The sequence below is a fragment of the Gavialis gangeticus genome, unplaced genomic scaffold, assembly GCF_001723915.1.
Source record: "Gavialis gangeticus isolate Ggan-Ray unplaced genomic scaffold, GavGan_comp1, whole genome shotgun sequence".
Lineage (NCBI taxonomy): Eukaryota > Metazoa > Chordata > Crocodylia > Gavialidae > Gavialis > Gavialis gangeticus.
The window spans coordinates 26,087,362-26,110,077 of NW_017729032.1; the positions used below are offsets into that span (position 1 = coordinate 26,087,362).

A 22,716-nucleotide genomic window follows, 5' to 3' on the forward strand; every position below is an offset into this window, starting at 1 on the left:
AAAAAAAAAAAAAAAAAAAAAAAAAAAAAAAAAAGGTACTCAAGCAGATGTAGAGCAAGGTTTATATGGAGCTCTTAATTACCAAAAAATCCTTTGACTTCCATAGTGAGTAAAGCCTAACCCTTGAAGAAGTAATTGTGTACTTTGACCACATTCCAGTAGTAGAGAATATACTATCATAACTTTTAATTAGCACATATACTCAAATCCAAGATGTGATTTCCACCCCATTGAACACGGTGAAAAAAGCCCCTTGTCTTGGATTCAAGTACGAGGCGGGGGGAGATGGGGGCAGGTGGCTGCTGTGGCTCCAAATCCAGCCCTGATCCTAGGTTGGGGCCCGAATGAGAGCTGCAGGAGCTGCCTTCCCAACCCCTCTGCCTGCCCCCTACCCCCAGGCTCTAGCCCTCCATCATTTACTATCAGTTGTGGTTCCAGCCCCATTTTGGCTTGGTGCACTAAGCACATGGAGGCTCCAGCCCTGGCCTGCAGTAGCAGCACCTCTGACATCCCAGGACACTGTAAACACCCTTGCCCTCTCCAACTGGGCTGCATAGAGACTGGGCTCAGATGGAAAAAGCAGCAGCAGCAGCAATGGGAATTTCCTGCCCATTACCACTGCCCCTGTTCCAGCTGAACTTAAACTTTGCATGGCCCAGCCGGAGCAGGCAGGAGCGGCTTTGATGATCTCCCTTTCCCCTGGGACAGAAGGGAAAGCAGTAGCAGCAGACATTATAGGGGAAGGGAGGGGAAGGAACATATCTTTGATCATGGAGGGGAAGAAGCGATTTTTGAATGCTTTGGGGACTTTAAAGAGGCTCCAGCAGTGTGGTCTGGGCATGGGGGCGGGGATGCATCCACTCCTGCAGTATGGGTGGCTGCTCCTGCTCCCCGCTTTGCCAAATCCTGGATCTGCTCCTAGAGCCATCTACCACTGTTCCACTCTAAATTATGGGAAGGGAGAAAGTTTAAAGAGGTAAAATTGCCTGTAAGATTAGGTAAAATAATATTTGGCTAACTCTTATTCTTAAAAAAAAAAGAATTTAAGGAGGTAGGAGGCAAGAAAAACAGATGATTTAAAAAACAAGTGAATGCTCTGAAAAAATTACGAAAGAATACTTATCAGTAACATTCTCACAGTGGTTTAGTAACTAACTGGAAAGTGGGGGGGGGGAGAAAATAGAAAGCAGAAGAGGAGTAAGGAAGGAAGGATTTTTTTCTCTCCTTGGTTTCTTGAGTTTGTTGATGTGGTGAAGTATCTGAATGACAAGCTGTCTCTTCAAGTTCCCAGGATTCAGTTGAATGTGCAGTTAATGGGTGGAAGGCTTAAAGTACCCTTAAGAAATATCAGTTTTATTTTTAAAATAATGTCATTACATGAACTTTGGAAAATGAAAGACAGTTCTTTGCTTTTTAGCTTTTGTGACACAGGAGGGAAGTAAAAGGTACACACCTAAATTTGTTTCATATTTAGAGTCAAATTGAGGCATTGTAGGGCCAGGCTAACGTGGAAGTTCTCCCTCAGTCACTACAGTCCCTCCTAAGCAGGGAAATCCATTTGTCCCGGAAAAACACGGAATTTGTATTTTTTACAGAGAATCTTTAGTTTTTACATTTTTACATTTTGTGAAAAATAAAAGCATATATTAATTATTAACTAAATTTTGCTGAAAGTTATGAATGTGAACGGTTAAAGCAACTTCACAGGGGTTCACAGAGCCCAGCCACGCTCATTGCTGGCAGTGAATACATGCGCACCATGGGGCAGATGGTGGGGAAAGAGCTGGGGATGTGCTGCCACAAGAAGGATTGGGCCTCTCACGGCTTCCCCACCATCTGCCCCAAGGCACGTATGCACCTGCTGCCAGCAATGAGCCAAGCCAGGGCTCTGCAGCTGCTTGCAGCCCAGGCTCCCAGGCAGCCATGCACTGGCAGCAGCAGCAGGTGAGGGGCTTTCCCTGCCTGCTGCTGCCCCCTGGAAAATGAGTGAGTACATGCAGGTGCTGGTCCCCACTAGATGCATGTTATCACTTAACTATTTAACTGATAACATTAGGGGAGTTTAAATGAATACTTAATTAATTGGTATTTGTATCCCTAAAACCTATATATATTGTGGCTAGGGAAACTAATGTTCAGCATTTAATTTTACCTCTGAAAAAACATGGACTTTTTATGTTTTTTATTGGAGAATTTTGTTTTATTATCATGGAAAACTAGGATCCATGCTATTAGTTTCATAGTTTTCATAGTTGGTAGGGTTGGAAGGGACCTGAGCAGATCATCAAGTCCGACCCCCTGCCATGGCAGGAAAAAGTACTGGGGTCAAATGACCCCAGCAAGGTGTTCATCCAGCCTCCTCTTAAAGACCCCCAGGGGAGGAGCCAGCACCACTTCACTTGGAAGTAGTGCCTCCTGATATCTAGTCTGAATCTACCCTCTGCCAGCTTGTGAAGTACATAAGCCTCCGCTCATCCATTCCCCTCCCTTGTCCCCACAGTCTTGGGGGCACTAAGAAGAAGTAGATAGGTCCTGCATTTTTCAGCAAAAGTGTGTCCTGCATTTAAGCAAAAGAGATAGGAAGGTCCCAAGGAGCCTATTTCAATGTGTCCCTGTGCAGAGGTGAAGCATGGTTAAACTCATGATGTTAGCCTCTTGGTCATGTGTCATCCTCCCCTTCTAAGAGAAAGGATTAGATTTACAGATTAGATTTTAGACAGGGAAATTTTCCAAAGCACATTTTTGTCTATATCTGCCCTGAAAGTGTTTGAAATTTGAAAAGTATTGCAAATATTTATTTTCTGAAGCTCCCTGTTACTGAAATGATTAGAACAGCTATGCCCTCTGCAGAAAGAAGGATTGCAAGCAGGCAGAATTAATAATGTCACTGAGGTAGGAGGAGTAAAAAAGAATATATTTTCATTCTTCTTTTTTTTGCTATGTTGTTTCCTTGGGTGCAACTTTTACAAGTCTATTTTTCACCATTGGTCTGTATCAAATCTTTCTAAAAGAGCTGCTGTAACTTAAACAGAAGTTAGATCTTTTATGTGATGATCTGTGGTGTCTGTGACTTTTTATTCTGGCCCTTGCCCTATAACTGCCTGAATTGGCTTAAAAGGTTATTTCTTATAACTGGGATCCACCATGGGAGCTTAGTCTCCACTTTTCTTCCTGATGGTGGAGCAGAGAAAAGGTATAGCCAAGAAAAGGTACACGGTGGCTAGGATGTCCCTAGATCATACCAATCTCTTGCTTTGTGCAGATGTCTAAAGCTGTTGCAGCCCAACAAGAAAGCTGCTTGAATGTGGAACAAAGGAACTGACCTCCATAGAACCAAGATGATGCAAAAATGAGTTTTGCAAACAGAACTGTCTTATGCTCTGGACAGTTAGTCACATCCCAGGTCCATAACTGTATTGTTATATTATGCTTCAGGAGGGAAAAGTTTCAAATTATGTCTCCATTTGCATCTGAAACACAAAGCACAGAAATGTAAAGAAGGCAGTTCTGGACATCAGCATGGGACAGTAGCAGCAGGTGGGCTTTCAGTGGTGGCAGTGGCTGATTGCTGCTGCCCTTGATGCCTCCACTTTGTTACACTACTGATATGGCATATGTCTTAATTACAGAACTAGCCTGGGCTCTTACCTAATGTTGGCTTCTACCTCCTAACCATCCACGTAGGAAAACTTCTCACCTTGGTTTGAATATGCCAAAGTTCAGGCTAGCTTACCCTGTTGGGGATCTAGATTAGTCTGTCCTTTATTTTAATTTGTACTGGAACCTCATTGGAAAAACCTGAGCCTTTCTGAGACTCTGGTATTTGAAACTGATTGTGGTGTTTTAACTGTTTATGCAGCACTGATTAGTTAGGACTTGGACATTGAAAGAAATAGACCTCAGTCGCATTCCTTATCTTGAGGAGATTATTGACTCCACCTACTTTGCAGTGAGGAAACAGGCAAAAATTACTGCATTACTTGTAGGGCTGGGATGTCCTTCCCAGAGTTCCTCCCAAATGAGAGACAATGTCTTCAGCAATTGGCACAGTTATTTGGGTTGGAAACCCATGTGTCTCAGCACAAAGAACCACAGGAGTGCAGAACAAGGGGGGTATTACAAGTTATGCTTAGACCATACTTAATCGGTGGAACATTAAGAGATGTTAAAATTAGAACGTGCTTTGAGCAATCATATATTAAGGGTTAATACTATTTCTTGTCAGGACATTTCTGACCTGCCACTGCAGAACTGATACGCAGAGATGTGGCTAGGGACCTGGACACCTGGGCTCTATCCCTGTTCTGGGTTGAGGGGGAGTGCTGGGAGTGCATTCTGGGATGTTGGAGGACTTTAAAATATTCATTTTATCTCCATGGAAAAGACTGAAGTTACCCTAACACAAAGGTCCAGAGATAACCAGTGCCTGAACTGGCATAACTAAGAAACTTTGAGGGCACTTTGTTCTGTATTACTAAAAGCTGAATAAAAAGCAGTAAGGACACTCTGTCACTTCCTTTTCTTTAGGGAGTCTTTCTCCATTCTTATTATTTCAATATTGCATTAATTAATCTATCTAAACATTTCCTATATAAGAAACTGACCCCTGTTCATGTTGACTAGCCCCTTGCTATATTAGAATGGCTGGCAGATCCATCACTGAATATGCTTTTAGGAAGTTACAGTATTTCATTAATTAAAATCAGTGGCACTAAATTTATTGTAAAGTGCCATTCTCTGTGGGCAAGGTCAATAGCATAAAGCCCTAAGCAAAGTGGAAGGTTAACATGACAATTAACAACACATCTATAGCAGTTTTGTAATTTATAATAAATCTGTGAAATAATGTAACAAAAATAGCCTTTTTTCTTATATAGCTGACTTGTTAAATTATTAAATTAATAACTCATTTTGAAACTTCTAACTATCCACATTTCCATGGAAGTTGGTAGGTGATGGACCTCTTAGAAAAAGGCCTCAATGTATGTCTGATCCCATATATGAATTTAGACAAGTAATATTATTCTCCAAGTTTATAACATGATGATTATATTATGTAGGAACATAGGAAAGTAGGGCTGGAAGGGACCTCATCAGGAGGTCACTTAATCTCATCCCCTACTCAAAGCAGGACCATCCCTGACTAATCCATCATAGCCAAGTATCTAACTTACTCTTGAAAGTTTCCAGAGATGGAGATCCCACAGCTTCTCTAGGCAGCCTGGTCTAATGCTTGATTAGCCGTAGCCTCATAGAAAGTTCTTGGTTGTTTCATAGTTTCATAGTAGTTTGGGGTCAGAAGGGACCTGAACAGATCATCTAGTCTAACCCCCACACCACTGGCCAGAGCACACACTGGGATCACATAACCCCAGACAGGTGTTTGTCCAAACTCTTTTTGAATTTACCTAAGGTACGAGCAAGGACCACTTCCCTAGGAAGTTGGTTCCAGATCCTAGCCACCCTAGCAGTGAAATAGTGCCTCCTAATCTCTAACCTGAACCTGTTCTCCAGCAGCTTCTTGCCATTGTTCCTCGTCACCCCAGGTGGTGCTGGGGGAAATAGGGCCCTTCCTATTTGCTGCTGATCTCCCCTCATGAGTTTGTAGGCAGGCACCAAATCCCCCCTCAGCGTCCGCTGGCTGAGGCTGAACAGGTTCAGGTCCCTCAGCCTCTCCTCATAGGGCCTGCCCTATTGCTCTCCAACCAAGCGGGTGGCCCTCCTCTGAACTGTCTCAAGGCAGGCCACATCCTTCTTAAAGTGTGGTGCCCAGAACTGGACACAGTACTCCAATTGAGACCTGACCAATGTCGCATAGAGGGGGAGTATCACCTCTCTGGACCTGCTTGAGATGCATCTTTGGATGCAGAATAAGGTGCGGTTGGCTTTGCTGGCTGTGGTCTGGCATTGGCGGCTCATGTTCATCTTGGAGTCAATAATGACTCCAAGATCCCTTTCTGCCTGTGTGCTCACAAGGGGGGAGCTCCCCAGCTTGTATGTATGCTGTGGATTCCTTCTCCCCAGGTGCAGCACCCTGCATTTATCTACATTGAACTCCATCCTGTTACCATCTGCCCACGTCTGTAGTCTGTCTAAATCTAATTGCAGCCTCCCTCTCCCTTCGAGTGTGCCTACCTCTCCCCACATCTTGGTGTCATTGGAAAACTTGGACAATGTGTTTTCCACCCCCTCGTCCAAGTCGCTGAAGATGTTGAACAGTGTAGGTCCCAGGACCGAGACCTGGGGGACCCCACTATTCACATCCCACCAGGTCGAGTACGATCTGTCCTCCACCACTCTCTGGGTGCGCCCCATCAGCCAATTTTTGACCCATCCAACTGTATAGGCATCAATGCCACAGTCGCTTAATTTATTAATGAGAATAGGGTGAGAGACAGCGTCAAAGGCCTTCTTAAAGTCCAGAAAGACTACGTCCATGGCAAAACCATCATCCAGGGATTTAGTTACCTGGTCATAAAAGGCCATCAGGTTGGTCTGGCAGGATCTGCCTTTGATGAACCCATGTTGATGTCCCCTGGGCATGATCTCCCCTGCTGGCCCCTCACAGATGTGATCCTTGATAATTTTTTCAAGGATTTTCCCCTGTGTCAGGGCTGACTCTGTAATGTTTACCAATAGGTTAGAGGGTGGATTTGTATAGGATGGTTTGGATAAGGGTGATCATGCCTCTGGCAGGGGGTTGGACTAGATGATCTTTAAAGGTCTCTTTTAGCCCTAGTTTTTATGATTTTAATCTCCAACTGTCAGGCTGCAGCCTTAAAGCTGGGGCCTTACCAGCACAGCTGCTTATCCCAGTCTGCCACACTACTGCTGGTCATGGCTGTCCTGACACCTCTAGAAGGGCTTAGCCCTGTGCTACTCTCTGGCACCAAAACTGTCAGCCAGGGTCAGTTAACCCTCCACTTCCACTGTGTAAACCCCTGACCCAGAACAGGAAATGTCTGGGCAACAGGGCTCAATTTGATCCCAGCTTGCCTTGATGTTCCCTTTGGTTTGTGCTCTGACTACTTCCTGCCTGATCTCTTGGCTTCTTGACCCAACTTGCTCTCAGCCTGACCTCTCAGCTCCCCAACTCAGCCCCCGCTGTTCAACTGATCTCTTGGCTTACTGACCTGGCTTGTTCCTGGACTTTTCTCACTCCTCCTGATCCTGGTTGGCACCTCAATCCCCAAGAGGCCCCCAACCTGATGCACATGATCCAGCAGGACACCAACCTTGATTTCCTCTGCTGCAGTTTGAGGCCATTGCTACTAATCCTGTCCCCTGTGGTTACAGAGGAAAAGCTATCTTCAGCCTCTGCATTATCACCAGGGGTCCTGGTTTTCTCTAATAGAAAAAAATCTCAATTTTCAGATATAAAATACTAACCCAAAATCCACATTTTTCCATGATTAAAATGAAACATCAATATATCTATATATTAGTGGTGTTTCATTTTAATCATGGAAAAATATGGATTTTGGGTTACTTCTTTATGTCTGAGAATTGGGGATTTTTTTTATCAGAGAAAACCAGGATCCCTGCTCAGAATAAGAGAAAGACTTGAAAACAAAGTCTCATGATTTTCTGGATTTTATGCTCTGTATAATAAGCAAGCACCTGGCAATATTAGTTCTCACTGGAAAAAGAAAACTCCCTCAGAATTTATAGCAATTTACTATTCTGCTAGTCATTTTCCAGACATTTTCCACACCACATTATGGCTTTCACCAGAAAATTCAAATGCACTTTCATATTACAGAGGCTTAGGGTCTGCAATCAAACTGTAGCATGGCCAATGTTTTATGTATATGTATCATAAACTAAGATTATTCTAGAATCCCATGAACACAATGCAAATCTCATTGGCATTTCATTCCCTTTGTGACACAATTAGCTTATTGTTTCCTATATACAATTGTATTGCGTTATTCCTTTTATATCTGAGTCTATTGGCTGGAACATTTCTCAGTGCTTATCTGTTAAACAAGGAGCCAATGTTTCTTCACGTGGCCCTCCATGCTGCTACCTCACCTCTCCTTAAAGTGAAGAGTTTGATATGACAAGCCTAATAGGATACAAACAGTTGAACAAAGACCCAGATATATGGGAACCGAAGGGAATGCTATAGATAAAAACTAAAACCAGCTGTAAATATACACAGAGGGGAACTAAAGTAGAAATAACAGCAAAATAAAACCTTAGGGTATCAGGTTAGAAGAAAACATTAGCATTTGAAAGCAACTGCAGTGTACATTCATGATGTGATAGGAGTGATTGCAGTGCACATTCATGATGGATAACACAGTGACCTTTCATAGCTACAGCTGCAATAGTAAACAGTTCTGTCAAAAAGTTGTTTTTCAAATGTGGGAATATCCATAAATCAACTTCCACTAATATGTACTCAGGCAAATTAGAACTTAGAGTAAACAAGTGAAGTCCACTGGAAACATTTCATTCATCTATTCCAGGAGTGTTTATTCATCTACTGAAGTCTACATCATATTTGTTTATGCTAGCACTGATTTTGGTCTATTCTTTTATAATTAACTAGCCAGTCAGGCCATGTGTAGATGAAATGAGAGGCATGAGTGCACAACATTTTGAAGCGGGTTAAATGCTTTTGCACTGCTTTAATGGTGTTGGTGTTTGCATGCATTGGCAGTGTATTGCACAGTAATTCCAGCCACTGTAGCAAATTTGGCCTAATGCTCCTTAAATGACTTGGGGCACAGAAAACTAAAACTCCTCCAAGGAATTTTGCTTTGCTGCCCTACAGCCATGGAGCAAAGCACCAGGCTCCGTGCAGCTCAGGGGCTCTGCAGCAAACTCATGCAGGCTGCCTGGCAGCAGCCTGGGAAGATAGGCTCTGCCCAAGACTTCCCCCCCCCACAAGAGCCTGCCTGTCTACCTGAGCTGAGCAGGGGCCTAGTGCTTCCCTCCGCGGCTGCAGTGCCCCCCAGGACCACCCAATCCAGGTGCCTGCAGGCGGGTGCTGCCTGGGGGGGGAACCACAACTGCCACAGAGGGAAGCACCAACCCCACCCCACACCCCAGGGACCACTCCACCCACAGGCAGCTTGCCCTCTCCTCCCCGCAGCCAGAGAGGCAGGTAAGTTTGTGTATGTGCATGACATGGGAGGTTTAAAGGGTCCTAAATTGAAGCGGTGTTTTTAAAAACCCACCACTTCAATTTAGGGCCATTTCATCTAAACATGCTCTTCAGTTTGCAGTAATTACTGTTTGGTGAAATGTTACATGGTTTTCCATGAGTAGCGTAGTTTAGACCAGCAGTGAACAGAACATGTGTTCACCTACTGATGGGGAGGGGGAGAGTGGAAGGCATATCGTAGACAGGGTTCCACCAGTTTTAAGCCAGTCCATGTGTGCCAAACTTCTGTTATGGGTATAGACCAATTTTCAGTCACTTATACCAATAAAAGTGTAATGTCTGCACCTGGCCCCTATTATTTGCCTTAAGTGTCACACACATTATTATAAAGGAGCCTTCCACAAGACTTGCAAATCTTCCCTGAAGCATTCTTCAGGCAATGACAATGAAGTGTCAGTCTTATTAGATCTTGTAAGCACTTCTCAACATTGGAGGTGGCATACAGGCTTATGGCCCAATTCATCCAAGGGCAGGGGAAGCTCATATCTCTTACCCCTGCAGAAGCATAGCTACTGCATCAGTTCTGAAGAATCAAGAAGACTGAAGGAGAGAGTATGCCATTACCCTCCTCCCTTCTCACACCTTATATAACTTTACACAATTTCCTCCCTTATATGACTTTATGCAAGCAGAAAGAATAATGACTGCTGGCCTTAATTCATTGCCAGTTATCCTGGGTGATAAGCTTCCAATTCTAATTACACAGTTTAGCCTACCAAAGATACTGGAATTTCTTCAGCAAAGTCTTGAAGGGGGAAATTACACATTATACTGGGCACATTATACTTCGCACATCTACATGTGCTGTTAAGTCAAAGCAATAAACTCCAGTGCTTATAATGCCAGAGTTTATTGGTCCTGAGTGCCACTTTTCCATGTGCATCTAGGACATCAGCATGTTGAGCCAGATCAGAGCAGCCCTAACTGGCAGGGTCCTGGGGAGTTAGTCTGCCAGCCTGGGGATGCTCCAACGTGGCTCAGTGTGCCGCAGATAGGCTGGCTGGGGCACAAGGGTACTCTAGAGCAGGGCTACCTGGCACGCTGACCTTCCCCCTTCCCTTTCCCCAGGGATCAGCCTGGGGAATCTTTGGGAAATATTTAGATTTAAAATTAAATTTAAAATTTAATCTTTGGTAAAGATTAAAAAAACAGAATCACCCTTGTGCCCCAGCTAGCCACATCAGCACCTACATATTCTGTGCTGCAGAGTAAGAAACGTGAATTTACAATTATACCCTGCTGCAGACTTAATTAGTTTCTTGTGGCCTAATAGGGCCATACATGTAGATGCAAGATGTTTACTGTAGAGCTAATCTGTCTAGTCTGCAGTAAATGCCTCATGTAGATGCACCCACTTAGGTACTAAAGGCAAGAGTCCACATGTTAAAGCTCTTAAGAAAAAGAAGAGCTACATTCTGTTTTAAATCAAAAGAAAGTTGTTTTGAAAAGGAAAGTATTTTGCTTTATGCATTCCCAGTAACTCACAATGGCTGAATGGACATCCATGTGTGGATCCTAATGGAATTAAATAAAGATTCACACATACACAGTTTGGCTCATAACACAGAAAGAGTATAGTGTCACCCTTTAAATATGTGATGGCATTAGGCTGCAGTAAACTAATTAACACTGCAGTAAAATAATACTGCCGCGGACAGCACTGTCTTATGCAAGGTAATTTACTGCAATTAAATGCATGTGTAGACACTGTAAACTGTACCCAGTCAGCCTAGCCAGCTGGGGGCTAGTCTGCTGCCTAGCCCCATGGCTCTGCATGTTCATCCTCATGCTGCAACTGGCCCCTCTGCCTAATGCCAGCACCTGGACCTGACCCCTGGTGACCCCTGGCAGCCCAGGACTGTTCCACCCTGGCTCAAATTGCTGCTCTTCAAGGCGTATGTGTAGACTCTGTGCCATGTAATAGTTTACTCTGATTCAAACTGCTCCAGAGTTCATTGCTTCACAGTAATTGCACATGTAGGTGTACCCACTGAATTAGAGAAAGACAGTATATCTTTGGCTTATTTTTACCTCTACTGATTCCTCTGTGGCAGCAACTAATAATTGACACCTATAAAAAAAAATGGTATTAAAATATCAGGACATAGTAAAGGATGGTTATCCGAGACATGTTTCTAAAGAAAAGGATGATCCAAGGATTGGTTTGTATAAATTGACTGCTATCTTTTGGTCTAACAGGTAAAAAGAAAAATTATTCTGCATTTTAAGTTAGTTTCTTATCTCTATGATTTAGGTGGGAAACATGTTTTGATAAGGAACTTATAAATAGCTTACCAAACATTATGCTAACTCTGATCTTATTAAATGCTTTCATTATATTCAGAAAAAGAGAAACCACAACCCTGGACATTCTAGAGTATTGCAAACTAAAATCAAATCTGTGACAGCAAGTTTAATTCTGAATTTACTTCTAGTATGTATACCCATTGACTTAGCCAGGCATCAATGGAGTGTCCCTAGTATAAACAAATTCAAAATGTGAGTCTCAGGATTGTCATTTATCTATGATATTACACTAAAAAAAAACATGGAAGACAACTGAGAAATGATACGCTGCAGTTTTTGTGTGTCAAAATAAATGAAACCTGACACAAAAGAATGATCATAGTTAACTGAAAATAACCATTAACAACTGAAACCACAGACACAGCAAATAGAAATTAATATGGCATGTTGAATTATTATTACTGCACCTTTGTGTAATTTTTAACATTATTTTTGTTGTGGCTTTATTTTAGGTTACATAAATATTTTCTTTTCTATTCCTTTTGGGCCAAGTATTTCATGTCTTCTGAATACAGAACACATTAATGTTGACAGGAATTGATATTCATCAATAATCATTGAGTCTGAAGTTTTTTATTTAAGGTTTGCAAAATTTATAAATAAAAAAGTAAAGAAAATAATGTTTTTCCTCACTTCAAAGTTGTAGAAAGAATTGAGGTGTATTGAAGATAGAGCCAGAGCAATAAATATCTGAGTGCTTTACAGTTAGGTTGCCAATATGCATTAGATTTATAGGGCCATAGAATATATGAATTGCTGGATTGTTTGAGAAGGATTAATAGTTAATCAGGGGTAAAATGTTGCAGATGATCAATAATTAATTATTTTATTAATTAGCAATAGAAGTAGATCACACAGACTGAATGCTTTAATTGAATACTAGTACTTTACCATTCACTTTTGAATAGTATGCATGTCTTCCAAACACTGTATTCAGGGTGAAATATTGTAAACAAATTCAAATTATTCTCTGGAGTAGGGCCAGAGAAGGGAGAGATTTATTGACAGTGAAGAAGGAAAATTGTTTATACTCTACATTTTAAATGTATTTTCATGGAGGTAGCAGCTAAAAATACCAGTTATAGGCCTTAGGTATGGCACAAAGATAACAAAAAGTGAGCCTCTTAATTACAGCAGATGGGTAGAACCAATCAGATGGAGGAACACAGTGAAGCAATGAAGTAGTATCGGTCATCATGGTAGGCAGTTAATACATCAGCTACAGAAATGCTGTCAGTGGAGCACCTGTTTTCTTTAGACAGAGATGTCTGTTTTGGGCAACAAAAAAGACACTACCTCAAATTAATTAGTCCTTTGGTGCTTTGTGAAGGCAATTCACATCCACAAAATTGTAAGTGCGTTGGGTTGCTCCCCACTTGGTGCTGTGCATCAGTACGGCGTTTTCTCAGAAATGGTGTTCTCCTCTTTCGAAAACGCTGCCATCCACTGCAACTCTCTAGAGATTCACCAGTCACTTCTTTTTTTTTCTTCCAAAGACTCTTTTGTGGTAGCTGGATTGAAATTCTGTTAGATGTTGATTGGAGACAGCTGTCCTATGCTAATATTTTGCCTTACTGCTTTTCACTTTTTAGATTTTCAAACAGCTACATTTGTGCTTTTTTTGATGCTACGTCTCAAATTTGAGAGGCATTCCTCATACACATCAGTAAAATTCTCTCATAATTTTCCTTCAATCCACTGTCTAATCATACAGCCTACTTAGTGTCTCATTGATTTCCTGTACTTCCTTAATGGCTGTATCCACCTGTTTGCTTCTAGTCTAATGTTTAGATAAGTGATTTTCAAACTGTGTTAGGTGGAACCACAATAGGTTATCAGGGGTTCTAGAAAAGGGCTGGGGGCAGTGGTGAAGCAGGTCTGGAGGCACTGTGTTGCCATTGCCGGACCGGTTCACATGGCTTCACATCAGCTCACATGGCTTGCAGAGCCAGAGGTAGGGGCTCCATGGTAGAAGAAGGAACATGAAATGGTTCCATTACTTTAGGAAGTTGTAAAATCACTGGTTTAGATTATGTTTTTTCAGCCACACGCTATCAGTTTGTTTGATGTTTTGTGTCTGTGCTCATGATAAGGACTCTTGTGTGCTATAGTAGTAATGGTAGTAGTAGTAGTAGTAGGGTGCCTGTACATGTGATAATTAATCGAGTCTGCTGGAGTGTGCTAATCAGAGCTTTAATTAGAGCAGCTCCCAGCATGCTAATTAGTGTACTCAAGCCAGCCTCCATGCCTCATGTACCAGCATCCCCAGGCTTCAAAATGGCAGAGGGAATACTTTAACTAAAGCTCATTCTATGAGCTTTAATTAAAGCAGCCCCACAGTCATTTTGAAGTGCAGGGACACTCATACACGAGATGCGGAGGCTGGCTAGTACACGCTAATTAGCATGCTGGGAGCTGCCCTAATTAAAGCCCAGGCCCACCCACCCCTTCGCCCCCTTGAAGCACATGTAAAAATTATGTGGAGCACGTTAATGGGGGACTGTATGTCTCGCTGGTCTCATGCTTTCTTAGAAGGTATGTAAGGATGGTCTCTGAAAGACAGTGCTGCAGGTTTGTGCCCCAGGGTGGCCATGAAGCCTCCTGGTGGCAATATGACCCCTGCCTGGCTCAGTCTCTATTACAGCCCTCCCTTAATTGCTCATCCGCTGCACCTTGTTCTTACTATCAGGGATCCTGGTTTTCTCTGATAAAAAAAAAAAAACAAAAACCAATTTTCAGATTTAAATAAATAACTCAAAAACCACATTTTCCCATGATTAAAATGAAACACCAAGATACATATCAGTGGTGTTTTATTTAAATCATGGAAAAATGTGGATTTTGCATTACTTTTTAAATTCAAAAAATGGTTGGGGTTTTTCTTAACACCAGAGAAAACCAGGATCCCTGCTTATTACAAGTTAAATAAGGGAAGCAGCCCACAAGCCTTAGAGTGAGCCTTAGACCACTTGCAGTATCCCTGGATACCTCCTGGACCCTCAGCCCCCCTGATTCAACCCTTAAGCTCAATAGCCCCTCTTGACTGGCCTGTGCCCCTGCAGGGCCCCTGTAGCTTCAAGAGCTACATTGATATCTATGCCCCTCTAGGGCACCTCTAACCTTAAGGGCTCACTGCATAGCTCCATTTCCTTCCCTACACCATGCCCCAAGACTTGTGGGTATTCTCTCTCTTTGATGTTAACTATCTGTAGACTTGGCCCCTTTGGGTCCTCCGACCCCTGGTCCCACATGCAGCCCCTCCTCTGGGCCTTAGCCTTTCCTAAGCTGCTGAACCCCTTTTTGGGCCCTGTTCTCAGTCCGAGGGCTCCTGGGTTACCAGCTCTCTAAATAGGCCTTGAGCTGTCCACTGCAGGGCTCAAGGCTGAACTATCAGTTTAAGTTAATTAAACATGAAGCATCTGGCAGACACCTGAAACCCTCTATGGGCTTAGCACAAACAAAGGCCATTCACCCATAAAATCCCACTCTTTCTCAACCCAGGGAACTTGCCTCAGTTCCCAGGCCCACCGAGTCATTGAACAAAACCCAGGTCCCTTCAGGAGCCCTGCTGCCCGGCAACCAGGAGCTCCTCCCTGCGTGGTGCCTGGGGAGAGAGTAATGGACTGGTGCAGGCTCTGGGCTTAAATAGCTCCAGCCTTAGCTCCCCCCTGCCACCTGCAGGTGGCTTCACAAGCTGTTTGTGCCCTTAAGGGAACAGGTACACCCAGTGCCCTACTACAAACAGTTTAAGCTCTTTCCCATTAATTTGCTGAGTTTGAATTGTAGCACAGAGGCAATGTTAGTACCACTTCAGAGATTTTTCCTCTCAAAACTCTTTTCTATGATCCTTAGATAACTGTATATATATCAAAAAGATGGACTTCCTTAGTTCTACTCACCTGATGGCAGTGTCCCCCAGCAGCAATGCTGGCTAGCGTATCCTTTCCGCTCCCTCGCATCCCAGGTCCCAAACTGGAAGTGCTCTGGTGAGCTGGCTCCAGACTATCCCTTTGCACCCACCCTTCAGACCCCAGACTCTTATGTGCTTGAGAGTGACTGCTCTCAACGCTTTGATCTGTAGTGTGCTTGGGAGCAGCTGCTGGGGACAACTCTGAAGCACTGCCAGCAGAGTATCAGCATCTAATTTATTTCACAATTTAAACTAAAACTTAGGTCATTTCTTTGTAACTTAAAAAGGGTCATACAATTTTAATACATACCTTTCATTATTCCCTAACCAGTTGTATGGCACCTTTAACATTTATCAAGCACTTAAATTGCTTACCAAAATATATACATCTCATTTTGTGTGTTATCACTTTTTAATGGTGTTTGCTATGTCTAAATCCTGTAAGGGCAAGTTCTTCTGCAATATTCTACGTTATGACAATCATCACATCATTCTGGAAAACTAAATGCTTTAAAAGATCTAAGTTTGAAGCTGTATGTGTGTCATTTTAATTTTCTTCTTAATTAATTAATTAGAGAGGATAATTATCCTCTCTATTTGCGGGTATCCACATGTAAAATGCTAAATGTGCCAGGCATCTGAATTGCACAAATGTATATTTTTGAAAGTTTGATGGAGCATTTGTATACTGCTAAATGGAAATATTTCAGCAGTAGTTACTGCTGACAGATAAATGAAGACAAAGCCTGACCAGGAGATGTATCTACTTTCAATTCCTTATTAAGTTATATCTTGGTTGTAATAATTACAGATTTTATGAATGTTGTTATAGTTGGCATCCTCGTGTAAGGATACAGAAAAAATTGTCATATAGTTCAATAGGGAAAATAGAGACACAAGACACTGTGGTTGAAGTGTAGACTAGATTCAGAAAGTCATTGTAAAAGTTCAGGTAAATGTGTGATAGGATCCAGCTATAAAGTTATTGTATGTTTTCCAGGTCTAACTTTATAAGATAGTTAGCTACTTTACACATGCAGCCAGTCTAAAGTAATTGTGCAATTAACCAGTCCACATCCTTTCTTTAGAGGGGAGCCCAAAACTGGACACAGTACTCTAGATGTGGCCTCACCAGTGCCAAATAGAAGGGAAAAATCACTTCTCTTGACCTGCTGGCAACACTCCTACTAATGCAGTCCAGTATGTTGTTAGTGTTTTTCACAACAAGGGTACACTGTTGGCTCATATTCAGCTTATTGTCCACTGTAACCCCAGGTCCTTTTCTGCAGAGCTGCTGCCCAGCCAGTCAGTCCCAAGCTTGTATCGGTGCATGGGATTGTTCCATCCTAAGTGCAAGACTTTGCACTTGTCCTTATTGAACCTCATGAGATTTCTCTTGCCCAATCCTCCACTTTGTCTAAGTTTCTCTAAATTGTAGCCCTACCCCCCAGTGTATCTACTTACTACTCTCTTCAGTTTGGTGTCATCTGCATACTTGCTGAGAGTGCACCCTATGCCATCTTCCAGGTTGTTGATGAAAAACAAAACTAGCCCCACGACCAACCCCTGGGGCACTCCACTTGATACCAGCTGCTAACCATCAAACCATTGATTACTACCCTTTGAACCTGACTAACCAGCCAGTTTTCTGTCCACCATACAGTCCTTGCATCCAATCCATGTTTTCTTAGCTTGCTTGCAAGAATGTTGAGAGACCATATCAAAAGCCTTGCTAAAATCAAGGTATATCATGTCCACTGCTTTTCCTGCATCCACAGAGCCAGTAATGTCATAACAGAAGGCAATCAGGTTGGTCGGTCATGGCTTGCCCTTGGTGAATCCATTCTGACTGTTCCTAATCAACTTCTTTTCCTCCAAGTATTAGGAAATGGATTCTTGCTCTATGATTTTTCCAGGGATTGTGATGAGGCTGACTGGTCTGTAGTTTCTGGATTCCTCCTTCTTCTTTTTCTCATCATGCAGACATAGATCATAACAGCTGGTGCTCACTGAGGAGCAGCTCCCCTTCCCCTTTTAAAACAAGTTAAATGTTTGCCCATTCACTATTTCATTTAAGCAGCACAATACTGCTACATGGTCCTTTCTGTAGGACAAAACATTTTTTTTCATTTTTTCCCTTGCTGCTGATCTAACCTGATGAGACCTTTAGAATCTGCTTACTCTGTCTAGTTATCCATCTAAATAAAAGAAACTGAATGTTAATAAGGGTGGCATTTGGAAGAAGTCTGAGGCACTTTTTCTTGGATTAAAGTAGCCAACTAAGTGCACAATAACTAGAGTTACTGTGCAGTAGCACCAGTGCATGGGTATTGTGTGATGCTTACTGTGTATTAGCCTAATAACACTTTGCAGTAGGCTATTAGCATGGTTTTTAACTGCCATGCTACTACGCAGGATTATTAGGCTAATGCGCAGTAAGCATCTTGTGTAGACGCACCCACTGTGAATAATTCATTGCCATAAACTGTGACTGTACTATTTTTTAAAGATGCTGCATTCCCTTTCCATGCTTTGTGAACAAATCTCTAAAACTGTGTTCACATTAGAAATGGTGACAGACACTTATTATCCATACATTTTCAAAGTGGTAAGGTCGTAGCTCATATCAAAGCTGATGGAAGTCATGCAGCTAAAACCCCAGGCATTGCTTTGAAAATGTACAGTATATATTATCATCTTTGCTACTAAAGCTAAGATAAGGGTAAAGCCTAATTTCTCAGGGTATGAAATGAACACCTGCCAAGCACAGAAAGGTAGTTTGTATCCACCATCCATGTATGCTTTGCACTGGTGCATTCCATATGGGGTTAGCTTTTTTTTCCAGTACTGATTTCTATTGCAGCTAGATTATTGGATTTCATGTCCAAGAGTATAGAAGAGCATAATGCTTCTTATAACTAACATAGTATTCCTTCTGTTTTTCTGCTCCCCATTTTAAGTGTGTGCATGTGTATACAAATTTAGATTAAGTAGCTATCTCTCCTTTGGTAAATGTAACCCCTGAGCAAGATTTAAATCCTTAAGATTTTTTAAAAAGGATATTGACATTCATCTTATAATCAGAAGTTAATTTGCTATCTCTCTGACATCTCTCTGCCAAACTAATGATTTTAATGGGAGAACTGCATGCAGCATCCTGCAGCTTCACCTTTTTCCAGGTATTGCAACATTTGTATTAAGAATGTTGTAGCCAGAGCCATTTTTTAGCAGTGTGTTCCTAGTTTTATGGTTAATTAATGGCAAATACATGTAGTAGCATAAATGTTTTACCTTTCTCATTACTCAAAAGATTTAACCATACCTGGTTGACAAGTTCAATCTTTGGTTTTCACTGTGGAGAAGAATGGAAAAATACTTGAAATTGAAGTGAAAAGACAAACCTCAAACATTTTATCCAAAAGACATCTATTCCTATATCTAACAAGTGGGGTTTATTTTCATGAAAAACAACATTTTCAGGAAAAAAAATTAAAATATGTTTTAAAATATCAAATAAATGAAACCTGAAATGCTATTTTATGGAAGCTACATGTCAAGTGCCTCGTATTTCCCTTCTCATGTTCTGGTTTAAAATGAGATGAAGACTGCTGAAATATAAATTAAAAAGATGGGTGCAAAACACCTGAACCCTTAACTCCCGGGAGAGTACAATAGCATTTCAAAACTGAAACATTTTACTCTTTAGGTGAAGTATTTTTATATAAATAGAATGTTGATATACATTTTTCAACAAAATCTTGAATGTTCAGTAGAACATTTTCAATCATACTGTAGACTACCTTGGAGCTTGAAAACAATTTGAGATACAATTTACAAAACCAAAATTGAAAAACTAAGCTTTACAAATGCAAAACACTACATTCCTGAGTGATCTTATTTTTCACTGTAAAAAAAAATCAGTCCTTCAAAATACACTAATATAGCTCGTTTACTTTCAGCTATCTAATGTTCTGATCTAGTTATGAAAAAATTAAAAAATAATGTAGGTTTTTTTATAGCACTAATAATCACACAGATTCAGAAAGGCAGGCTCACAGTAAGGGTCTCAGGAAGTCTTTGTGAAATGCTTTAATGATTCCATTAGGAATACAGTGGCAAAACTTTATTTTTGGAAGTTTGTGAAAAGGAAGTATCATTTCCTGATTATATCTATTCATATGCCTAGAAAAATGCTACGAGTTGAGTATCTCTCAATGTGCATAGCTCCTCTGGATTCACAACACATCTCCTTCTCAAAATATATTGAAACCACAGCATATCAATTCCAGTTCCATCCAAATTTTAAATTCACTAAGGCTTGTTTATACATACCATTTGAGATTCAGAGAACATTTTTCAGAATAAATCAAAGCACATATTTTAGGGGGCTCTCAGATCTTATTTAGGGAAGTTTCATCAGATCCTACCTCAAAGGAGGCCTAGAGGAAAAATTTCAAAGAACATTCACGGTGTCCATTGTTCATTTTGCCTGTACAATTGACCTTGAACTTGTTAACAGATGTACTAACAGGCCCTGGAAAAATAAAACATTTACACCAGTATAATCAGTTTTATGCTATCATAAGAAGTAGTGGATACAAAATGCAAAGCCCTAAATTAGCATAACTTCACCTGTTCTTTTGAAGAAATCTGCTGGAGAAAGAATCGGGGGGAAAATCGCATCATTTTAAGTTATATCAACTGAAGACAAGAATCTGAAGTCATTGCATAGTAAAATTGTACTTAAAACATTTGCCCTACCTACTCTCTCCTTGTAAGGGCCTTTTCACATGTTGCACTTTGAGCTGCTCAAATATTGATTGATGTTAATGCTAGCTCAAGTTTGGAGCAGTTGTACCTTGAGGCTAAACATTTTCTCTGACTGTCCTCCATCTATATAGCTGTGACTGGGCTCTAGAGGGCAGGCAAGCAGGGGTCTCACATGAATGTATAGCTATGAGTTGCCAGTACATGGCTGGTGAGCCAGGATAGGTTTCTACCCCTGCTTTAGGTAGAGGTATGTGAGATATGGGTTGTGCAGGTGGGAACATGAAGCTGGGAGGTGGAGAGTTAATGGAATGGTGGGGGGGTGGGTAATAAAATGGGTGGGGGAAAGGAAATGAGAGTGGGGGAAGGAGATGAAATGAAGGAAATCAGCCACTGAAAGATAAAATAAAAAGAAGTAAAAAACAATTAAAAGACATAAAGAGGAAGTAAATTAAAGAAGGGCTCATTTTTTAATAAACTGGGATTTGGGATAGGGTTGTAGGGGGTGCTGGTTGTGCTTTCGCAGGTGGCTGGGAGAGGGAGTGGTGAAGGAAGATGCTTTGGGGGGAGCTACTGGTGCTACCCCAGGAAAGAAGTCGCAGCTATGGGGACCCAATCTTGCCCCGTACCTTGTTCTCCCTTACCTACCCTGGATCCTACTCCTGGACCTGTCTATGCCCTATGACCTAGCTAGCTGGATATTTGCACGGAGTTGCACTGCTGAGGGTGGGAAGGTCACACCACCAGGAGTGGGAGGTGAAATAGATTTGGTGCCAGAAGTGCCTCCTGGGCAGTAGAGGTCAGGGGGTAGAAATTTTGTCCGCACAGAACAGGAGCGTGGGGGAGAGGACACTGCATCCTGGGATGCTGGAGGACTGCAACTTGGGTGGCTCATATGTGGAGAGTGGCCACACATGGATCATAAGCTTGGTAACACAGATCAGAGATAAACCTGACCTGCAGTGGAGTAACTTCAAGTCACCTACAATACACTTAAAACTAGTCTCAGGTGTTAATGTGTGGACAATCCAGGGGTTAAGAGTTCCAGGAGCTGCCTAAAATTAATGTGTAATAAGGCCCTTTGTAGTATTGTTCTTTACCTGTCCACTTGTATGTTAATATACCTTAGTTAACAACTAGTATGTTCCAGGATGCTTTAGTATATACTGTTGAAATGCAAAAGCCAATGTATGTCAGTGATAGATTATATATTATATACATACTGATATATTTAGATATTTACAGTGTTTCCCATCACCAAAGCATGTAGCATCTTACAGCATAAAGCTATTTTTTCTTTAAATGCTCAAGCTGAACATCACCATGAAATTTGGATATGGACCAGGTCTAAAGTTTCCTGTGGTCAATAGAGTAATCAAATCTTCTCAATGAAAAATAATTAAATATAAACTATTCATAACCATGTGCTGTAACTTCATTCAAAAGTTTAATATAAGTGGCATATGCCTTATTCAGTTTCTATTGCTGGCAGCAACTTAGAGAGGCAAAATGTAATCATCTAGAATTTGGTTATGACCAGAATACTGGAGAAACTATCCAGGAAAGAGTATTACGTCTGTGTACAGGCATTTGGGGAGGTTATAGGGAGGTTATATCAGGTTCAAAATGGCTACCTAATCTAGCTTAGATTCACCTAACTACAGTAATATCTGTACCTGGGCAAACTAAGTGCAAACTGTACAGAAGTTCAGGATAGTTAGAGGGACCTAAAAATGGTTGACCTGATCCAGAATTACCCCTACCTCCAAGGTACACTCAGCTTAGATTGGGTTGGTCCTTATTAGACCTATTGAACTGTCTAGAACTTCTATTCAGTTCCTAGTGCAGTTCCCCTGCCCCCTTCTTCGGAGCCCACCAACCTCCCCATCTTGCAAGCAACTTCGGGTGACATTTTTACCATCATTCACCAGTGTCGGAGCTGAGCAAGGGCTTGTGAGGGTTGGTTCACCAGATGGGGGGGTGGTTGTTCATCTAGGAGGCAGTGGGCTAAAAATAGCCCCTGGTCCTGGGGGCTGGGGAAGAGAGTGGCTCTCCCATTCACCCCCTGGTCTCTCCTGTGGACTCAACTTGCCCCTCCCCCCCAATCCCCGATCCCTTCCACAGATGCTGCCTCCCCTTCCAATTCCCCAATCTCAGTAGCAGACCATGTGTGCCTCCCAAATCTCCCTCCCCCCTTCCCCCACATTAGCCCCTCCGTCATAACTTACATTAGATTGGGTGGCCATTTTTAACTCAATCTAACCTCCCCCTAACATCCCAAAGTCTATATGCAGCCAAAAAGTAAATCTATACTATGTTGGAGATTTGCTTTTAGAAATAGGGTAGCTGATTCTCCTTTCCACTTATAAGAATGCATTGTACCTGGTATTCTTTGGATGACACATTAATAACCTTCTTCAGGCTGCAGGCTAGACACAAAGCATTTTCCCTGCCTAGATATTTCTTCTCAGTATGCATGAATGACTTCTACTGGTGAACAATATAAACTGGAAATGGCAAACAGAAATAAAGGCCTACTAAATGTCCATTATAAATC

At 41.8% G+C, this 22,716-nt stretch overlaps 1 protein-coding gene across 1 annotated transcript in view; it reads left to right on the plus strand.

The window, feature by feature from the left end:
* Window positions 1–22,716, plus strand: part of CNTN5 (contactin 5) — a 1,308,168-nt gene that overhangs the window by 801,867 nt on the left and 483,585 nt on the right. The gene's annotated exons all lie outside the window — the stretch shown is intronic.